The following is an 18,770-nucleotide window of genomic DNA, read 5'->3' as shown; positions in this document are numbered from 1 at the left end:
AATTTTTAAATTCTTTTATATTCAAATTACATAATTTTAACATATTTTATAAATTTATTTGGCATATTTAATTATTCAAATTCTAATTAATCAATTCATTATTTATTTTAAGAAAGTCAAATTACTGGATAATAAATTTTACGATCTTCCAAAAATCATCACTAATTTAGCGACAATTTAAATTAATATATCCCTAAAAATAGCGAGAAAATAGTGATAGATATTAATTATTGTATACTTATTTTATAACTATCTGAGGCTTGGAATCAAAGTGAATATGATACGTGGCGTTGTTTTACCAAATTTTTCCTTATTGGCTTTCGCACACATGGAGGTTATTGGTTTTCAGCCTATATACCATTTTCAACTCATATTGAACGAATAAAATAAAACATTTAGATCTTAGAATAATAATGAATATAAGATTCTTATTTGGAATTTTACAAAACATAAAAGAATTTATTAAAGATATATCAAAGAAATTAAACAACAAAGGATTTTATCGAGGTCCACCTCAGAAACATAAATTCATAAAAATCACTCATAAAACGCCTTAAACGTCATTTCTCGTCCTAAGCAGGCTGAAGGGCTACAACATGAATTTACTATTTCCTGGTTAAACTCGAACATTGTGTTTACTATTTCCTGGTTCATCTTTTTACCTTATGTTCTAACCAAAGACTCTTATATTACATTAAATTTCAAAAATTTAAATAAATCTTTTATTATCTCAATTTAATTTCAAATTACAAATAAATATAGATCATGTCATAGTAAGATAATAATTTAGCACGGAAAAATTTGGTAAAACAACGCCATGTATCATATTCATTTTGATTCCAAACCTCAGATGGTATCAGAGCCATGGAAATCGTCTGGTTAATAATTTAGCACTTTTATTCAATGAATCTTTTCACTATGAAAGAAACTGTTCAAAACAGTTTAAATGAAGAATATGATTGACTAGAAAATTTAGAATTATTGAATAAATGGACTATTCCTAAGATAGAATCTAAAATGATTTATAAGTTAGGAACCTTTGAAAGAATTGGTTTCAAACAAGTAGTTAAAACTATAGAATTTTCGGTACCTCTTCATAATGAAGAAATGGTTATTAGATTATTAAATAATAAAGATATGTTACCTTATAGGAAAAATTATAGATTTATTCATATAGGTTTAATTCAAATTGCTTTTAGACCTTTAACTTTAGAAAATTTACCAGAAAGCTTTATAACAGCTTTAAAATATAGTAGAAATTTAAATTGGAAACAATCTCTTATGGGAATAATTCAATCTAGTCTGACACATGGTCCAGTATATTTTGATGTTTATCCTAATTTATCTTTATCTTTGTCTGACATAAATATATTAAACTTTTTAACATTAAATGTTAAAACACATGGTTATAATTATACTTCTGGAACAGAAGTAATATGTATCTATTATTGTATTTATGATAAACCATTATTTACACTAAATCTTATATATAAAAGAATAGATAAAAAATTAAATGAAACTATTCTAATAGAAACTAATTTTAATAGATCTAATATTACAACCCGTAGATCTATAAAATAGGAAGAAATTGAATTTCCGTAAAACTGGATAATTGAACAAGCTGTTCCTAGAAATCCTATGATAAATAGGGATCTACAACAAGTTATGCAAACAAATGAAGGATATGTTCAAATACAGTTCAATAATGAACAAAGAAGATTATTACCATCTTCTGTTTATGCTAGATCAAGATCTATTCATTCTTTTATTTCACTTCTAGATTATATGGTAGATATACCACAAACTTCTAGAGTCTCTACTTCTCAGATAAGAGAAGATTTAGAATCCTCTGTACAAGATACAGTAGAAGAGTTAATCATAAATCAAATAATATTGTTCATAAAAATAACTTTCAAAACGTTAGAGAAACTGACACAGTTTCAGAAATGAATTTTACTATTTAATGGATAGTAAATCAAAAATAGATTTTACTAAAGGTTCTATAGCTAGAGCCAAGATAAATTCAGAATTTTATTTACCCAAATGAGAATCTTTCAAAGATTGGTATTTTAAAAGTTTCTCTGAAAAATAATTTGATTATATTGTTACATAATTTTATAAAGAAAACCAAAATAAATTAATTCATTTTGTTCCTTGGTTTTTTAAAACATTTATTATAGATTATATTTCTATACTAGAAAGAAATTATAAACTTTCTTCATGACAGATTCAAAAATATGTTTATCCTCCTCAATAATCTTTTATTATAGAAAAAATAATAAAATTTTAAATTTTACTGCTTTTTCAAAATTATTTGACAATGATATGTTACAAATAACTGTTAAACATATTAATCAGATAATTAAAAGACAAAATTATACAAATTTATATCTTACGATAATAGGAGAAGAAATAATTTCTCTTAAAGAGCGTATTGATAAAATTATTTTAGCTATTAATCGAATTAGACCAGATGTTCATATACAGTCTAAAAAAGAAACTAATATTGTTTCTATTGCAACTTCTTCTATACAATCCCCTCCAGACATAAAAGATTTTAAATTTAAATCTTCTGTTTCTGATTTAGAAAAATTATTAGAAGAAAAATTTAAAAATCTTAATTTAAATACTCTTAATGAAGAGTTTGAAAAAATTAATAATTCTTCTGATGAAGAAATTAATAAAATTAAATGGGCAGATAAACCTACCCAAAACAAATATTATTATGATAGACTCACTCCTATGGATATTCTTTTTGAAGAACAAGAATATATCTTTTCCAATAGTTATAATGGGAAAAGTATTTATGAGTTGAATATTGATGGTTTTAGTGATAAGCAAATTTATAATACTGCTCACAGAATGCTTATGTATAGCACTGTGTATACAACATCAGGCAATAATGATAAAAATATTGCTAAAATGATTATAGCAGGATTTACTGGCCAACTTAAAGGTTGGTGAGATAATTACTTAAATCAATCTCATAAAGATGAAATTCTTAGCTCAATTAAAATTGAGAATCAAATTCAAATAGAGAATTCAGTTTATTCATTAATAATGACAATGATTGAACATTTTACTATATATTCACTGATAATGGTGAACAAATTCGTATTTTATTAAGTAATCTAAAATATAAAAAACTTACTAATTTTAGATGGTATAAAGATACATTTTTATCTCGAATATATCAGATACTAGACCGTAATAATAATCTTTGGAAAGCCAAATTTATAGATGGTTTACCTTTTTAATTTGCTGAAAGAATTAGAAAATTTTTAAGAAAAGATGATATTTATATTCCATATGAGAATTATACTTATGGAAAATTAATAAGTACTTGTATTCAAGAGGGTTTAGCTCTCTGTAATGAATTAAATTAAATAATCAAATTAAAAGACAGAATTTACTTGAGAAAAATAAATTAGGTAAATTTTTGATCAATTTGGTATGGACCTACCTAATAAAGGTAAGAAGAAAATAATAGATAAAGAAGAAGAAAATTTTAGAAAGAAAAGACATTTTTCTGAAAGACAAAAAGAGAAAAAGAAGAAAAAAAAAGAAAGCCGTGATTTACGGAAATCAGAAAGTATAAAGACAAAAATAAATTAATATTTTGTAGAAAATGTAAAAAGCCAGGACATTATGTTAATCAAGATTGGGCTAAAAACAAAATTAATAATTTAGATATAGATGAAAATCTAAAATAAACATTATTTAAAATAATAATGGATTCAAATAATAATTCTGATAGTGAAACTGAGAATTCTTCATAATCATATAATTCCGAAGATATTATAGACAATGAATTAGATATTTTCAGAATTAGAATAATGTAATAACTGTATACAAGGAAAATCTTGTATAAATCATATAAATGATAATAATAATAAAAATGATGATTTTTATAAACTTATGTCTCAATTTCATTTAAATATAAATGTTTTAACAAATAATAATATTTTAGAATTTCTTAAAATGATTAAGGATCCAATATTGAAATCAACATAGTTTCTGTTATTGAAAATAACAAAGAAGACTTAGTTTCTGAAAGTTTTGATAATTTTCAAGACATTTCATTTCCCAATCCAAATCAAAAACATTTATCTGTTTTAAGTATGATAATATCTCAAAAATGGTATACTAATATTACTTTATTAATTGATAATTCTTATACGAAAAATTTCATTGTTATGATTTACAGTTGTGCAGATTTAAATGTTATATAGAAAGGATTAATTCCTACTAAATACTTTCATAAAACTACTTATTCTCTTTTTCTCATGCAGGAGGAGAACCTTTAGAAATAAATTATAAATTACCAAAAACATATATTTGCAAAGATAAAAACTGTATTCAAACCAGTTTTTTATTAGCAAAAGATATTTCTATCCAACTTATAATTGGTCTCCCTTTTATCATCAAATTTATCCTTTAACTTGTGTTGATGAAACAGGTATCATAGGAACTTTTCAAGGTAATCCTATTTCTTTTCAGTTCATAACTAAACATGTTCTTAGAATTTTAAATGAATTACAAGAAAAGATTGATAGAAAAACTTTTCAAATAAATTCTTTAAAAAGTAAAAATTCTAACTATAGATGATAAATTACAAAGTCTTAAATTACAGAAAAAATTAAAATTATTTATAATAAATTTTCATTAGAAATATGTAATGATCTTCTAAATGCTTTTTGAAATCGTAAAAAGCATATTATTTCTCCTCCATATGAAGAGAATTTTGATGAAAATAATATTCCTACCAAGATTCGTCCTTGTCAAATGAATTCTGAATTTTTAGAATTATGTAAGAATGAAATTCATTCATTATTAGAAAAAGGCTTAATAAAACCTTCTCAATATCCTTGGTCATTTACTGCTTTTTATGTTAATAAACATTCTGAGCAAGAAAGAGGAGTTCCTAGATTAGTAATAAATTACAAACCTCTTAATAAGATTTTAAATGAATTAGGCATCCTATTCCTAATAAAAAAGATTTATTAGATAGTGAAAGGATCGTATAGTAGGTGGAAAGTGTTTAGAAGGGGGGGTTTGAATAAACACTCTCTGATTTAAGATTCTTTTCGAAGGTTGTGTTCAGTTTAGTGATAAACTAACGCTCGGTATCTCGTCAGTCGACAACAGTCAGTTTAACTGAAAATCAGTTGCAGGAAGTAAACTGACTGAAAGATAGAATAACGTTAAAGTAACTGAAATGAAAGACACACGATATGTTTCTGGATGTTCGGATAATGGAATAACTCCTACGTCACCCCTTCTATCACGAGGATATGATTTTTACTAAAAGACTTTGATCAAATACAAACGTTGTATTGACCCACTTCAGTTTGGACTTAACACTGTCAAACTGAAACTCTTAGTTAACAAAACTTTTACAATATAACACAACTGAATGGATCTTTAACGAAGATCTCAAAATGCTAACAAGCTCGTAAGGTAATCTTGATTGCTACTGATAAATCTGATAAAAGTGAGCTTTGATATCTGAATGTGAGTTGTGATTTTAGCAGAGTAACAGCAAGTTTGAATAGAATAGTAATCGCGTGTTTTTTCTCTCAGCTGCTCTCTTCGCCTATTTATAGGCTTCCCTCACAATGGTAATATTAAATATCATTTGAATCTTTATATCCGTTGATTGTCACGTCGATATTCTCTGACAATCGTACACTGCAATCTCTGAAATGCGGCGTTCCACTACTAGTTGCAGTCTGTTGTGTACTATTTGTCGGTTGTCGTTCGGTTGTCGTTCTCAACTGATGACGTGTATAGCTGAGGGATCTGCTGAAAGATACTTTGCTGGAAAACTCATAACTGATTGTTTCAACTGATCAGTTGGAACTGATCAGTTTCCAACTGATCAATCAATTATACTTCTGCTTCAGCTGATGACATGTATAATATTTAGATGATACGCATTCAGTTGAGTTGTTTGGTTTTCTCGTATTCAGTTATTTGCATAAGCAGTTGGTTCGCAATTTGTCAAACGCCGAAACTTAGTTTTCAACAATTTTCCCTTTTATGGTGTTTGACAAAACTAAGTCAATAATAACTGAATAACTGAACTCATTGTAGATAACATAAGGATATGATCAATAGAACTGAAAATATAGTCTTCAAAAAATACAAGAACTGCTACTTCAAACTAACTGCTCTTCAACTAGAAGACTTCTTTTGTTGTTCTAGAATCTCTTTAATCTCTTCCCTCTTTTTGTCAAACGTATCCATCTTAATAGATAATCTTCGAACATCAGTTGATAGTACGTTGACAGTAGTAGAGATGCTTGAGACAGCAGTAAGCATTATGGTTTACAACAAGTCTATTTTTCTAGATACAGAATTCTCCAGACCTTCAACTCGCTTACTAATAGACTCTTGAGTCGCAGTGAGACTCTTTGCTAAACCCCTGTTCTTTTGAATGTCATCGACTGCAAGAGAAAGAGAGGTTACAGCAGCTTGAATAGCTTTCAGATTCTATGTGTTGAATACTTCAGAATGTTCTAGCTTCAGAGTGTGAGCTAGTTGAGTATGTTGGATTTTGTTGATGGAAGTAACCATCTGATTCATATTATTCTGAAGATCCTGAATTTCTTCGAGAACTAAGTCAAAAACTGTGGAAGAATGAGGAGGTGACTGTCCAGATGTTTCAGGTTCTTGTTCCTTTGAAACTTGATCAAGGACCACCAAGGTCCTATCAGATACGATCGTTTCAGCAATAGTCTGTTCTGAAACAATGGTTTCAATGACTTCTTCTTGAATTCGAGCAGGTGAAGATGGATCCTGAGCAGCAGATGAAGGTTCTAACTGAATTTGAGAGTTTGCGGGATTTTCAACTGAAGGATCATCAACTGGTGCTACTGTTTGATAATCAGCTGATACTTGTGCATGCTCGTCAGATGGTAGATTTTCAATAAGGAGCGACTGAGCCTCAACAGTGTCAGCAAGCTCTCGATCAGATGACTGAATTGGTTCATCAGTTAAATCAACAGGTTCAGCAGAGACAACATGCTCAGCAGACTCTTTAGATAAAATAGAATTCTCTTGAGATGCTTGATCAGTTGAGGGATCAACTGATTCAGAAAAAGGTACATCATTTTGAGATTCTTGTACCACTGACTGAATGATTTCATCAATATTTGCGAGGGACAAGTCAGCTTCTGAATAAATTTGATGATCAGCAGTAGAAGATTGGGGTACATCCTATACTGGCTCTTCAGTTGTAGCAGCAGCTTGTACAGGGGATGGCTCTTTTTGTTGAGAAGGCGATTTATCTTCTTCATCTTCTGAAGTTCCTTCAAGATTCACGAGTTCTTGATCCATCTCCCAAAATTTTATTTGAGATTGCAGAGACATAAGATCACTTTCTAGCTGCGTGATCACAGCTCGATCATTATAGGCAGTTGGACTAGTGGGAATATATTTGCTTTTCAACTTCTCAATCAGTTGGCCCAACTTCTTGGCTCTAATTTGATCAAAGAAATAGTTCTTTCTCCCCAAAGCTTGAATTATTGTAGCGGCCTTGACCATTCTGATAACAGTTGCCTCCAGCTTGATGAATTTATTCAGCTTAGACTGCTTTTTAAGCTTTTTGGCAAATGTGTGCGTTCTGAATCTAGTCCATGTATCATAAATCTTCAGTTTAGACTCAGCAAAAGCATTGACCTGCTCCCAGATGAGGTCAATGTGAGTATGAATGGCATTGGATGGCCTTGGCTCTTCAATCCACTTGCCTTTTCCTTTCTCATCAGTAAGAATATGTGGAATGTTCAGTCCAGAGTGAGTAGAGTCCACTCGTTCCTGAATAACGATTCCCTTGGGTCGAGCAAGAGCAAGGATCGTAGTTCGTGTGATTTGAATCAAAGGAACTGCAACTTTTGCTTATTCCTTCTTCTTATCAGTGGGAATAGCTTTCAAAGGAATAGCCTGGATAGGCTGTTGGGCATCTGATGACTTCAGTCTCTCAGCTGGGATAGATGCCAACGTAGCCACTGGCTTTGTCTTCTGAGTCCTTTGCTTCTTAGTAATCGACTGATAAGGTATGTCCTCAGAATCTGATCCACTGACGATCAGTTTTATTTTGGTAGTCTTAAGTTGTGCCAGAATCTTGGCCTTTTTAACTGATTTGGGAGCAGCCAGTTGAGTCCCAATCTCCTTCTTGATTTTTACAAACTGATCATGAGAGATTTCCAGTTTGGTTTTCGGCGGCTGAACATTTTTGGCATTGAAAACCTTAAACTTTGATGTTTTTTCTGAGTCATCAGCCACTACCCCTTTGATTTTCAGCAAATAGCTCAGTTGAATAGCAAATCCCTTGGACTGATTGGAGGACTGGAGCATATTCTTTAAAATATTGAAAATAAGACGCTTCCAGTTGAGTCTTCGTTCAGCCATGATGACAGAGATGTCTTGAAATTTCTCCAACGTAAGGGACAGCAAAGGATCCTGCCTTCGCCAAAAGCCCTTTGGCCAAAATATCGGCCAACAACTGAACTTCATGCTTTAATTCTTTCTTTGGATCAGAGACCTTGATTTTCCGTCCATCAGCGGAGAGAAGGGTTTGCATCTCTTCAACGTCAGATGCTTTCACCTCAGCAAGATGTGCCATTCCATCAGAAGGTAGCGAGAATAACTCTCCAAAGGAATCTTCAGAAGTGATGAACAACTGACCATTGATAGTGGAGACGATGTTTCCATCAGAGGTGATTTTTCCAGTGGAGTAAAATTCTTGGAGTTCCTTTGGGTATATCTCTTGAGACGATTACCCCAAAAACGTTCTTAGTCATGCTGATTCCAGCTTTAGAAATACGTTTTTGATATCGGTTTCTCCAACTGTTAGGACTGATTCAAAGTTAATCGCCATTGCATTCAGCATATGTGCGGGAGTTTGATTTGCCATTTGTTGTGAGTAATTTCCTGCGAAAAAGAAAGCTTGATTTTGCTTTTGCTCTGAAAATTTGTTGTAAGCATAAGAAAAATAACTGAAATGGAGCGGGTATAGTACTAATGTACGTGACTGTTCGAATTATTGGAGACGTGTTAGTCCACGAAATTTTGAATTCAAAAATGTGTGTACGTGTGCTGCAAGCGTGTTAGGAATATGTGGATTAAAAGATTCCACGATTCAACCTGTCATCTGATGGAAGATAGTATTTAATGCTTGATAATCAGTCACGTCTCTTGATTTGGAATAACAATGGTTAACTGGTTAACTTACGTGAGAAGATTAGTGAAATCATCAGCTGAACGATCAGTTGTAAAACTTTCTCATTTCAGTTGAGGATTTACCAACTGCTGTTTTCTCAGTTAACTTGTTAAACCAATATTCCCCCTTAATAAATGCATAAAAGAAATTATGAGAACTTTAACCGAGACGAATTAAATTAAATCTTAAGCTTAGAAGGTTAATCGTCTTCCGTAATGACTTGTCCTTTCATCTTCCTATACCCTGGGCTATAAATAAGAGTAGCTCAGTTAGTTTTAATCAAAACAACAAATAATATTCAACAACTAAAATGGCAGGTGCAAGTAGTTCAAAGGCTCCAAACATGGCTGAAGAGTTCATGAGCGCAGCTTTGGAGAAACGAAAGGTTGATATGGAATATGAAGTCTTCCATCAAATCCTTCGCTACTGGGAAGAGCTGCAGGGACTCCAGTTTCTTTGGGAGAATGAGATGGCTACTACCCCCGTCCTGGTGGAAAAACTGGAGAAGTACCGGGAGCGCTTGCATGTTGCTTATACGGTGATCATTTTCGAACCAGACCATATCTACGAGCTGATGCTCTACAAGGAAAGGAGAATCCTAGAGCTCATAGCTGAGTCTGACAGCTTCCTCAAGACTTCCACTGGAGATATAAGACAGTGGATGGCTAAGTGGAGAGCTTTTGTTCAGGAAGAATTGTATGATGTAATTCGCACCAATTTCTTTAAATAAATAAAGTGTATTTTGGTTTATCTTTGTCTCTTATTTACCTGCAACAGTTATTCTCAACAGTAGATAAATAAATCACGAACTAAACATAAGAGATGACAGATAGTAAACCGACATCTAAGCAGTAGAGCTGATTATGATAAATCAATTAAACCAAATATGTTGCGAAAGTGAGAAAACTTAGTCTCGGGCAACGGTTTGGTGAAGATGTCAGCTGCTTGCTGCTCAGTTGAGACATATTCCAGTCGGATGTCCTTCTTCAAGGCATGATCTCTGATGAAGTGATGCCTGACATCTATGTACTTGGTCCTGGAGTGAAGAACTGGAATGTAGGTAATAGCAATAATGCTTGTATTGTCGCAAAATATGGGCGATTATTTGGCAATGACTCCATAGTCTCTCAGTTGTTGCTGAATCCAGAGCAGTTGAGCACAGCAACTGCCAGCAGCAAGATATTCTGCTTCAGTTGTAGAGGTAGCAATGGATGTCTGCTTCTTGCTTAACCAAGAGATCAGTCTGTCTCCTAGAAACTGACATGATCCACTTGTACTTTTTCGATCAAGCTTACATCTTGCATAATCTGCATCTGAATAGCCAACTAGATTGACAGAGGAGTCTTTAGAATACCATAACCCAACATTTTGAGTGCCTTTCAAATATTTTAAAATACGTTTGGCAGCTGAAAAATGTGATTGCTTAGGGTTTGCTTGAAATCTGGCACACATACAGACAGCAAAAACAATATCAGGGCGACTAGCAGTTAGGTGAACTTATTAAACCTCTGTAAAGGGTCGCCTCAACTGATATCCCCCCTTGATCAGTGTCTAGTTTAACTGATGAGCTCATGGGAGTACTTGCAGCTGAACATGATTCTATGTCAAATTTCTTCAGCAACTCCTTTGTATATTTAGTCTGACTGATAAAGGTGCCTGTCTCCAGTTGCTTCACTTGAAGTCCAAGAAAGAATGTCAGTTCACCCATCATGCTCATTTCAAATTTCTCCTGCATCAACTTAGCAAATTTCTCGCATAATTTGGGGTTAGTTGACCCAAATATGATGTCATCCACATAAATTTAAACGAGTAAGATATGATCATTCTTTGAAAATTTGAACAATGTCTTATCAACTGATCCAACAGAGAAATCGTGATCAGTTAGAAATTTAGAAAGAGTTTCATACCAAGCTCTTGGAGCTTGTTTAAGACCATATAAGGCTTTGTTCAAATGGTAGACATGATCAGGAAGAAGGTGATCGATAAAACCTGGAGGTTGTTCAACGTAGACTTCCTCTTGCAACTGGCCATTTAGGAATGTACTCTTTACATCCATATGGTAGACTTTGAAATTTTTGAATGATGCGTAGGCAAGGAATATTCTTATAGCTTCCAGTCTTGCAACTGGTGCATATGTTTTATCGTAATCAATTCCTTCTTCTTGCTTATATCCTTGTGCTACCAGTCTTGCCTTGTTGCGCACAACTGAACCATCTTCGTTCAGTTTGTTCCTGTACACCGATTTTGTACCTATAACAGTTTTTGAAATTGGTCTTAGAACTAGGTTCCAGACATTGTTATGGGTAAACTGATTCAGCTCCTCTTGCATTGCATTTGTCCAATTTGGATCAGCAAGGGCTTCATCAGTTTTCTTTGGTTCCAATTGTGATACAAAAGCTGAATGAATAAATTAAGTATTTGATTTCTGGTTCTTACCGGATCAGATGGATAGACTCTTCAACATTTAGTCTGCTCTTGTTAAAGACTCTATAAGCTTTGCTAACTGATGAATATCCCAGAAATATTCCCTCTGCAGATTTAGCATCAAAGGCTTTTAAAAGATTTTTGCCATTGTCAAGAATAAAACATCTGCAGCCGAATATTTTAAAGTAGGAAACCACACTTTTTCGTCCATGCCAGATCTCATAAGGTGTTTTCAAATAATTCTTATTAATCATCGACCTGTTTTGAGTATAACACGCAGTGTTTACTGCCTCTGCCCAAAACCTTTGAGAAATACCAGAATCAGCAAACATTGTTCTAGCAGCTTCTTTAAGGGTTCGATTTCCCCTCTCAGCTACACCATTTTGCTGAGGGGTTCTAGCTGCTGAGAGCTCATGCCTAATTCCAGCATTTTCTAAAAATTTTGAAAGAATTTGATTGATGAATTTAGTTCCTCTATCAGATCTGATTCTATCAATTCCAACTGATTTCTCGTTTAATAGTCTTTTGAAAAGCTTGATCAGTTGAGCAGCAGTTTGGTCTTTGGATTTGAGAAATATAACCCAAGTAAATCTTGAAAAATCATCTACAACCACCAAGGTGTATTTCATTCCTCCTAAGCTCATGACTGGTATTGGACCAAATAGATCCATATGTAACAGCTCTAAGCATCGGTAAGAAGATTTACTGCCCTTGTTCTTAAAAGAAGATTTGACTTGTTTACCAAACTGACATGCTGAGCAAATTTTCTCTTTGGTAAAAACCATTTTGGGCAAACCAGTGACAAGATCGTGATTACTTAGATATGCAATAGATTTGAAGTTCAGATGGTTTAATCTCTTATGCCACAACCAATTTTTAGAAGATTTTGAAGCAATAAAACATACTGGTCATAAGGTGGATCATTCCAACTGACTTTGTAAGTGTTTCCACATCGTTTGCCAGTTAGTATGACCTCATCAGTTGCATGTTTGACTGAACATGAATGTTTGTCACACTGAACTGAGAATCCATTATCGCATAACTGACTAATGCTAATCAGATTATACTTAAGATTCTCAACTAATAAAACATCATTAATTATAAATTACCATGGATAAGCTTACCCTTACCCACAGTTTTACCTTTGGAGTTATCTCCAAAACTGATGTTTGGTCTAGTGAAATTGATCAGTTGAGATAGCAAGTTTGCATCTCCTGTCATGTGTCGTGAACATCCACTATCCAAGTACCAGATTGATTCCTTGCTTGTACCTGTTACCTGCAATCACACACAAAATATAATATTGGTACCATTTTCTTATTTGGGTCCGAAATTGATGAGTCCTTTAGGAATCCAGACTTGGATCAGTCTAACTGACTGTCCAGTTGCTGTATTCCAGATGGTCTTTCTCGACTTCTATGTGCTCGGTGTGTAGTGTGCAGACGAGACAACATGTGATTTGCCTCTGTTCAACTGATTGTTCGGCCGATATCTTTTCTGAACCTGCTTGTTGTTATAGTAATTGGAGTAGCCATTTGAATAATTTTTGCTGAAACTTTTCGTCGGCTGACTACGTGAGTCAGTTGAAACTTTTGGGCTATAACCAATACCATATTTTCTAGCCTTGTTCGTACTTTCAGTAGGCTGTTCAACCAGTTTATTTGGCTCAGGTTGTTTTTGTACCATAACTGATTTGACAAAGTGAATGTATTTCCCTTTCTCCATATTCAGTTTTGGTCGAGTATCATTGGAAGCCATTTCATCTTGGTTATTGAACCATAAACCAGTTTTATCAGTAACTGATTTTTGTGAGTTCTGTATATTAGTTAATGCAATAGATGATTTGTTCCAAGCCTGAATAAGTTCAGTTTGCTTTGAATTGTCTAGCATTAATTTTTGAATCATTGATTGATTCCTGCTTCTTTCAGTGTTAAGCTCAGCAACTTCCTTTTTAAGACTCAACACATCAACTGATACATCAGTTGTAGTTTTATTGTCTATAGGATCATTTTGCTTTGCTCTAGCCTTTTCAAATGATAAAGCAAGCTTATGATACTCACTAACCATGTCATGCAGAGTTAAAATGAGTTCTTCTTTGGTGAAATCAGTTGAGCCAAAGTCAAATACCTGTTGACTGCTTGACTTCAGTTCTGTATCACCAGCCATCAGACATTTCACTTCTTCTTCACTATCACTGGAACTCCACGAGGTCTCTGGCTCTGACTCTTCACTATCAGTTTCAGACCATTTTGATTTGCTCTCTTCAGCTAAGAGCACCTCATGCTTCTTCCGGAAGGACTTCTTATTTTCTTTGGGTCTCCTCTTGTGCTCATAAGATTTCTTCTTTCTTTCAGTTGAGCCTTGGATGTCCTTCTTGGGTTTAGTACAGTCAGCAATGAAGTGACCGGGTTTGCCACAGTTGTATCAAGCGTTTGATTCCTCCTTGGAATTTCCTCTCTGATAGTGATTTTGGAAGTTTCCCTGATTTTTCCTCATAAATCTTCCGAACTTTTTGATGAACAATGACATGGCATCATTGCTTAGTTGATCAGCAACTTTCTCTACTGAACCAGATGGTTCTGATCTAACAGCAGCTAAGGCAGTTGTGACTGCTGGAGTAGAGGGCTCTCCTTCTCGAGTTTGCAACTCGAACTCATATGCCTTTAGATCAGCAAATAGATCATGAAGCTCAACTTTGTTCAGATCCTTAGATTCTCTCATCGCCATGGTCTTTACGTCCCACTCCTTGGGAAGACCTCTGATTATTTTTAATGCAACTTCTTTATTTGTATACACCTTTCCAAGTGCATTTAATTCATTGATGATGCAGCTGGTTCTTTCATCATATTCATGCATCGTTTCACCAGCTTTCATTTTGATATTGTCAAACCTCTGAACAGCAACAGAGAGTTTATTCTCTTTGGTATGTTCATTCCCTTTGCAAAGCTGGATCAGCTTCTTCCAAACCTCTATGGCTGTCTTGCACATTTTGATTTTACTGAACGTTACTTTGTCCAGTGTTTTGTACAGTATGTCTTTTGCTACATTGTCCAGGTTTGCTTTACGTTTGTCCTCAGCAGTCCATTCATCTCTGGGCTTTTCAAGTCTGTGAGGTGCCTCCTCTGTGATTGCGACTGCTGTATTAGTTTTTAGAATCTTCATTGGTCCGTCAGTGATGACGTACCACATATCATTGTCTTGTGCAGCTAAGTGAGCCTGCATCGAGATTTTCCAATTATCAAAGTCCTCTCTGGAGAACATAGGGATTTTGTTGAAAGAAGACATGATTAATAATATGAGTAAATATATTCTTAGACAAGATACAACCCCGCTCTGATACCACTTGAAAGGATCGAATAGTAGGTGGAAAGTATTTAGAAAGGGGGGTTTGAATAAACACTCTCTGATTTAAGATTCTTTTCGAAGGTTGTGTTAAGTTTAGTGATAAACTGACACTCGGTATCTCGTCAGTCGACAACAATCAGTTTAACTGAAAATCAGTTGCGGAAGTAAACTGACTGAAAGATAGAATAACGTTAAAGTAACTGAAATGAAAGACACACGATATGTTTCTGGATGTTCGGAGAATGGAATAACTCCTACGTCACCCCTTCTATCACGATGATATGATTTTTACTAAAAGACTTTGATCAAATACAAACGTTGTACTGACCCACTTCAGTTTGGACTTAACACTGTCAAACTGAAACTCTTAATTAACAAAACTTTTACAATATAACACAACTGAATGGATCGTTAACGAAGATCTCAAAATGCTAACAAGCTCGTAAGGTAGCCTTGATTGCTACTGATAAATCTGATAAAAGTGAGCTTTGATATCTGAATGTGAGTTGTGATTTTAGCAGAGTAACAGCAAGTTTGAATAGAATAGTAATCGCGTGTTTTTTCTCTCAGCTGCTCTCTTCGCCTATTTATAGGCTTCCCTCCCAACGGTAATATTAAATATCATTTGAATCTTTATATCTGTTGATTGTCACGTCGATATTCTCTGACAATCGTACACTGCAATCTCTGAAATGCGGCGTTCCACTACTAGTTGCAGTCTGTTGTGTACTATTTGTCGGTTGTCGTTCGGTTGTCGTTCTCAACTGATGACGTGTATAGCTGAGGGATCTGCTGTAAGATAATTTGCTGGAAAACTCATAACTGATTGTTTCAACTGATCAGTTTCCAACTGATCAGTCAGTTATACTTCTGCTTCAGCTGATGACGTGTATAATATTTAGCTGATACGCATTCAGTTGAGTTGTTTGGTTTTCTCGTATTCAGTTATTTGCATAAGCAGTTGGTTCGCAATTTGTCAAACGCCAAAACTTAGTTTTCAACAGATAGACTAGTACATGCAATTATAATTTCAAAATTTGATTTAAAATCAAGATTTTGGTAGATTCAAATAAAAGAATCTGATTTTGCGTTTAAGACGTTTTATGGGTGATTTTTATGAATTTATGTTTTTGAGGTGGACCTCGGTAAAATCCTTTGTTATTTAATTTCTTTGGTATATCTTTAATAAATCCTTTTATGTTTTGTAAAATTCCAAATAAGAATCTTATATTCATTATTATTCTAAGATTTAAATGTTTCATTTTATTCGTTCAATATGAGTTGAATTTAACTTATACATCTAGCTATTAATGAAATATTATGCTTAATTTTAATATTTTTAACTAATTTAAACATATATGTATATATCTTAGATATATTTTGTTTACTTTAATATTTATTATAAATTAATATCGATCGTACATATATTATAATTAAAAAATTATTATCATGTAGACAATTAATGTATATTATTTTTTTAAAAAAATTAACCATAAAAATTAAATCAAAATCACAAATTCAATTGTCAGTCTATTATAAGCTAAAATAGATAACAACGATAGAAGTTGAATGTATCATAGTATGCAAAATGTGTTATTAATCATGAGTATTGTACTAGTGTAGAGTCATTTGTGACGTTTACCTTGAGCTGTCAAGATGTGTGAATGTAAATTTTTTGTTCTAAATCTATTGAAGTAATTTGATGAAATAATTTTTAAACTAATATTAATAATAATTCAAATAAATAATAAAAATTGTATTCATCCTCAAATGAAGATATGAAGACATATATGACTGAGTCATTAATGTTTCCGAGGATGGGACGATGTTGGATGCTCCTAGTCCATATGAGGTCAACATCATGTTCAAGTTGGTGACATATGAGCCCAAAAAAAAAAGACGGATGCATGGTTGTAGATATATGACTTCCACGATTTATCTGAAGGAGATAACTCCACGTCGACGTGGAGGTTCTAGTAGCGGTAAGAGTTCAAAGGTAGCTACTACTGTGGAGACAAAAAATTGGGGGATGATTTAGTCACAACAAATGCGATGTCTGATGTATTCTAGATGAAGTTTCAGGTGTCACAGAAGGAGAACAAGTTGTTGAGGATTTGAATGTGTTCTTTGGAAGATCAAGTATGTCTTCTGATGGCTAGCATGTCTCAAAAAGCATCTACACAGCCACCTTTGCAGTCATACGATGGTGCATTCCACTCTCACATCTCCTCCCACATATGTCGCTTCACAGCAAGAGGATCACACATCGTCTGCTTCGCTATCGGACCACCACACGAGCGTAGATCCCTACATCAGTTACATGGACGCGGATACTCACAACAGTATATTGGGTCATCATACGACTTGGGCTATGACGATAACGATGACGATGACGAGAGACACGAGATGACAACAGTGACGACCACGACGATTACCACGATGACCAGGTCGATACACCATAGGATTTTATGATATTTTGTTGATGATGTTTAAAACTTAAGTTTATATATCAGTCGGATTTGAAATATTATTATTTATATAATATCAGTCGGAATCTGTTTGATATATATTAGTTTAATGTTATTTTTTGAACAAAAAATTAACTTAATTTATTAATGTTTGATAAATATTAAATTCATTAATGAAATTTTTATATAAAAACATTTTAATGATTAAATTATCAATATAAAATAGATATTATTAATTAATTAGAGAAATAATTTTAAATATTATTTTTTATTAAAAAATATTTTAAAATAAATAATTTAGCAACAATTTTAATTCCGTCATTAAATGTAGCAAATGTTTTTGTGAAAAAACGTCGCTAATTTTAACGATCAATCTAAAAATCGTCGCTAGATTTAAACAACGGTTTTCATAAAATCGTGGCTAAAATAAAGATACAAGGATTCTATGCTTTTGAGAATAGCACAACATTCTTAACCAAGTCACCGCAAATTGTTTAAAAATCGTCTTTATAGGTCAACGACGATTGATTTAGGGACGAAATTCAAAATGGTCGCTAATACATTATTTGTAAAGATTAATTTATATTTAGACTTAATTATATAATAATCTAAATTTACAAAAACAATCCCATAAAAAAATTCCGACCTGCCGGATTCGAACCAGCGACCTAAGGATTGCTATTTTCAAACTACAGTCCTCCGCTCTACCAACTGAGCTAAGGTCGGTTTGTGGACAGTTCGGTTTATACTTTAATATAAAACTAATATAAAAACTAACATACAAATTTATTCATCCATGATGTTACATTCTTACTCTGGAAAATCAGTATAAATAATATATGTATCTATATATATTTATATATACACCCCCCACACACACAAACAGAAACACTTACATTAGCAAAATAATTTAGCAAACGGTCATTTAAGAATTTTTTTTTAAAAAAATAAAATGAATTATGTTTATACTTGTATAATTGATGAAAAATAATTTATTTTTAAAATTTAGAAATATATATTACTACATAAATCTAAATAACACATTTTTACTCACGTATTTTAGTTTTTTTTTTTAACACAATTTTCTAATTAATCATTAATATATGAGTAGGTCTCTTGTGATACGGTCTCACGAATCTTTACTGTGAGGCGGGTCAACTTTACTGACATTCACAATAAAAAGTAATATTTTTTCATGGATGACCCAAATAAGATATCTGTTTCACAAAATTCGATTCGTGAGGCCGTTTCACACAAGTTTTTGCTATAATACATTAGCTCGGTAATAAATAAAAATACTAAAATATGTC

General features: G+C 32.9%; 1 non-coding gene across 1 annotated transcript; it reads right to left on the bottom strand.

The window, feature by feature from the left end:
• Window positions 1–18,100: 18,100 nt before the first annotated feature.
• On the bottom strand, window positions 18,101–18,186 carry TRNAY-GUA (transfer RNA tyrosine (anticodon GUA)). Its single transcript is given in 2 exon segments — window positions 18,101–18,136; window positions 18,150–18,186. It is a non-coding gene; the product is annotated as a tRNA-Tyr (tRNA).
• Window positions 18,187–18,770: the final 584 nt, after the last annotated feature.

The sequence above is a fragment of the Primulina tabacum genome, chromosome 1, assembly GCF_025594145.1.
Source record: "Primulina tabacum isolate GXHZ01 chromosome 1, ASM2559414v2, whole genome shotgun sequence".
Taxonomy (NCBI): Eukaryota; Viridiplantae; Streptophyta; class Magnoliopsida; order Lamiales; family Gesneriaceae; genus Primulina; species Primulina tabacum.
This window is presented reverse-complemented; position numbering and strand designations above follow the sequence as displayed.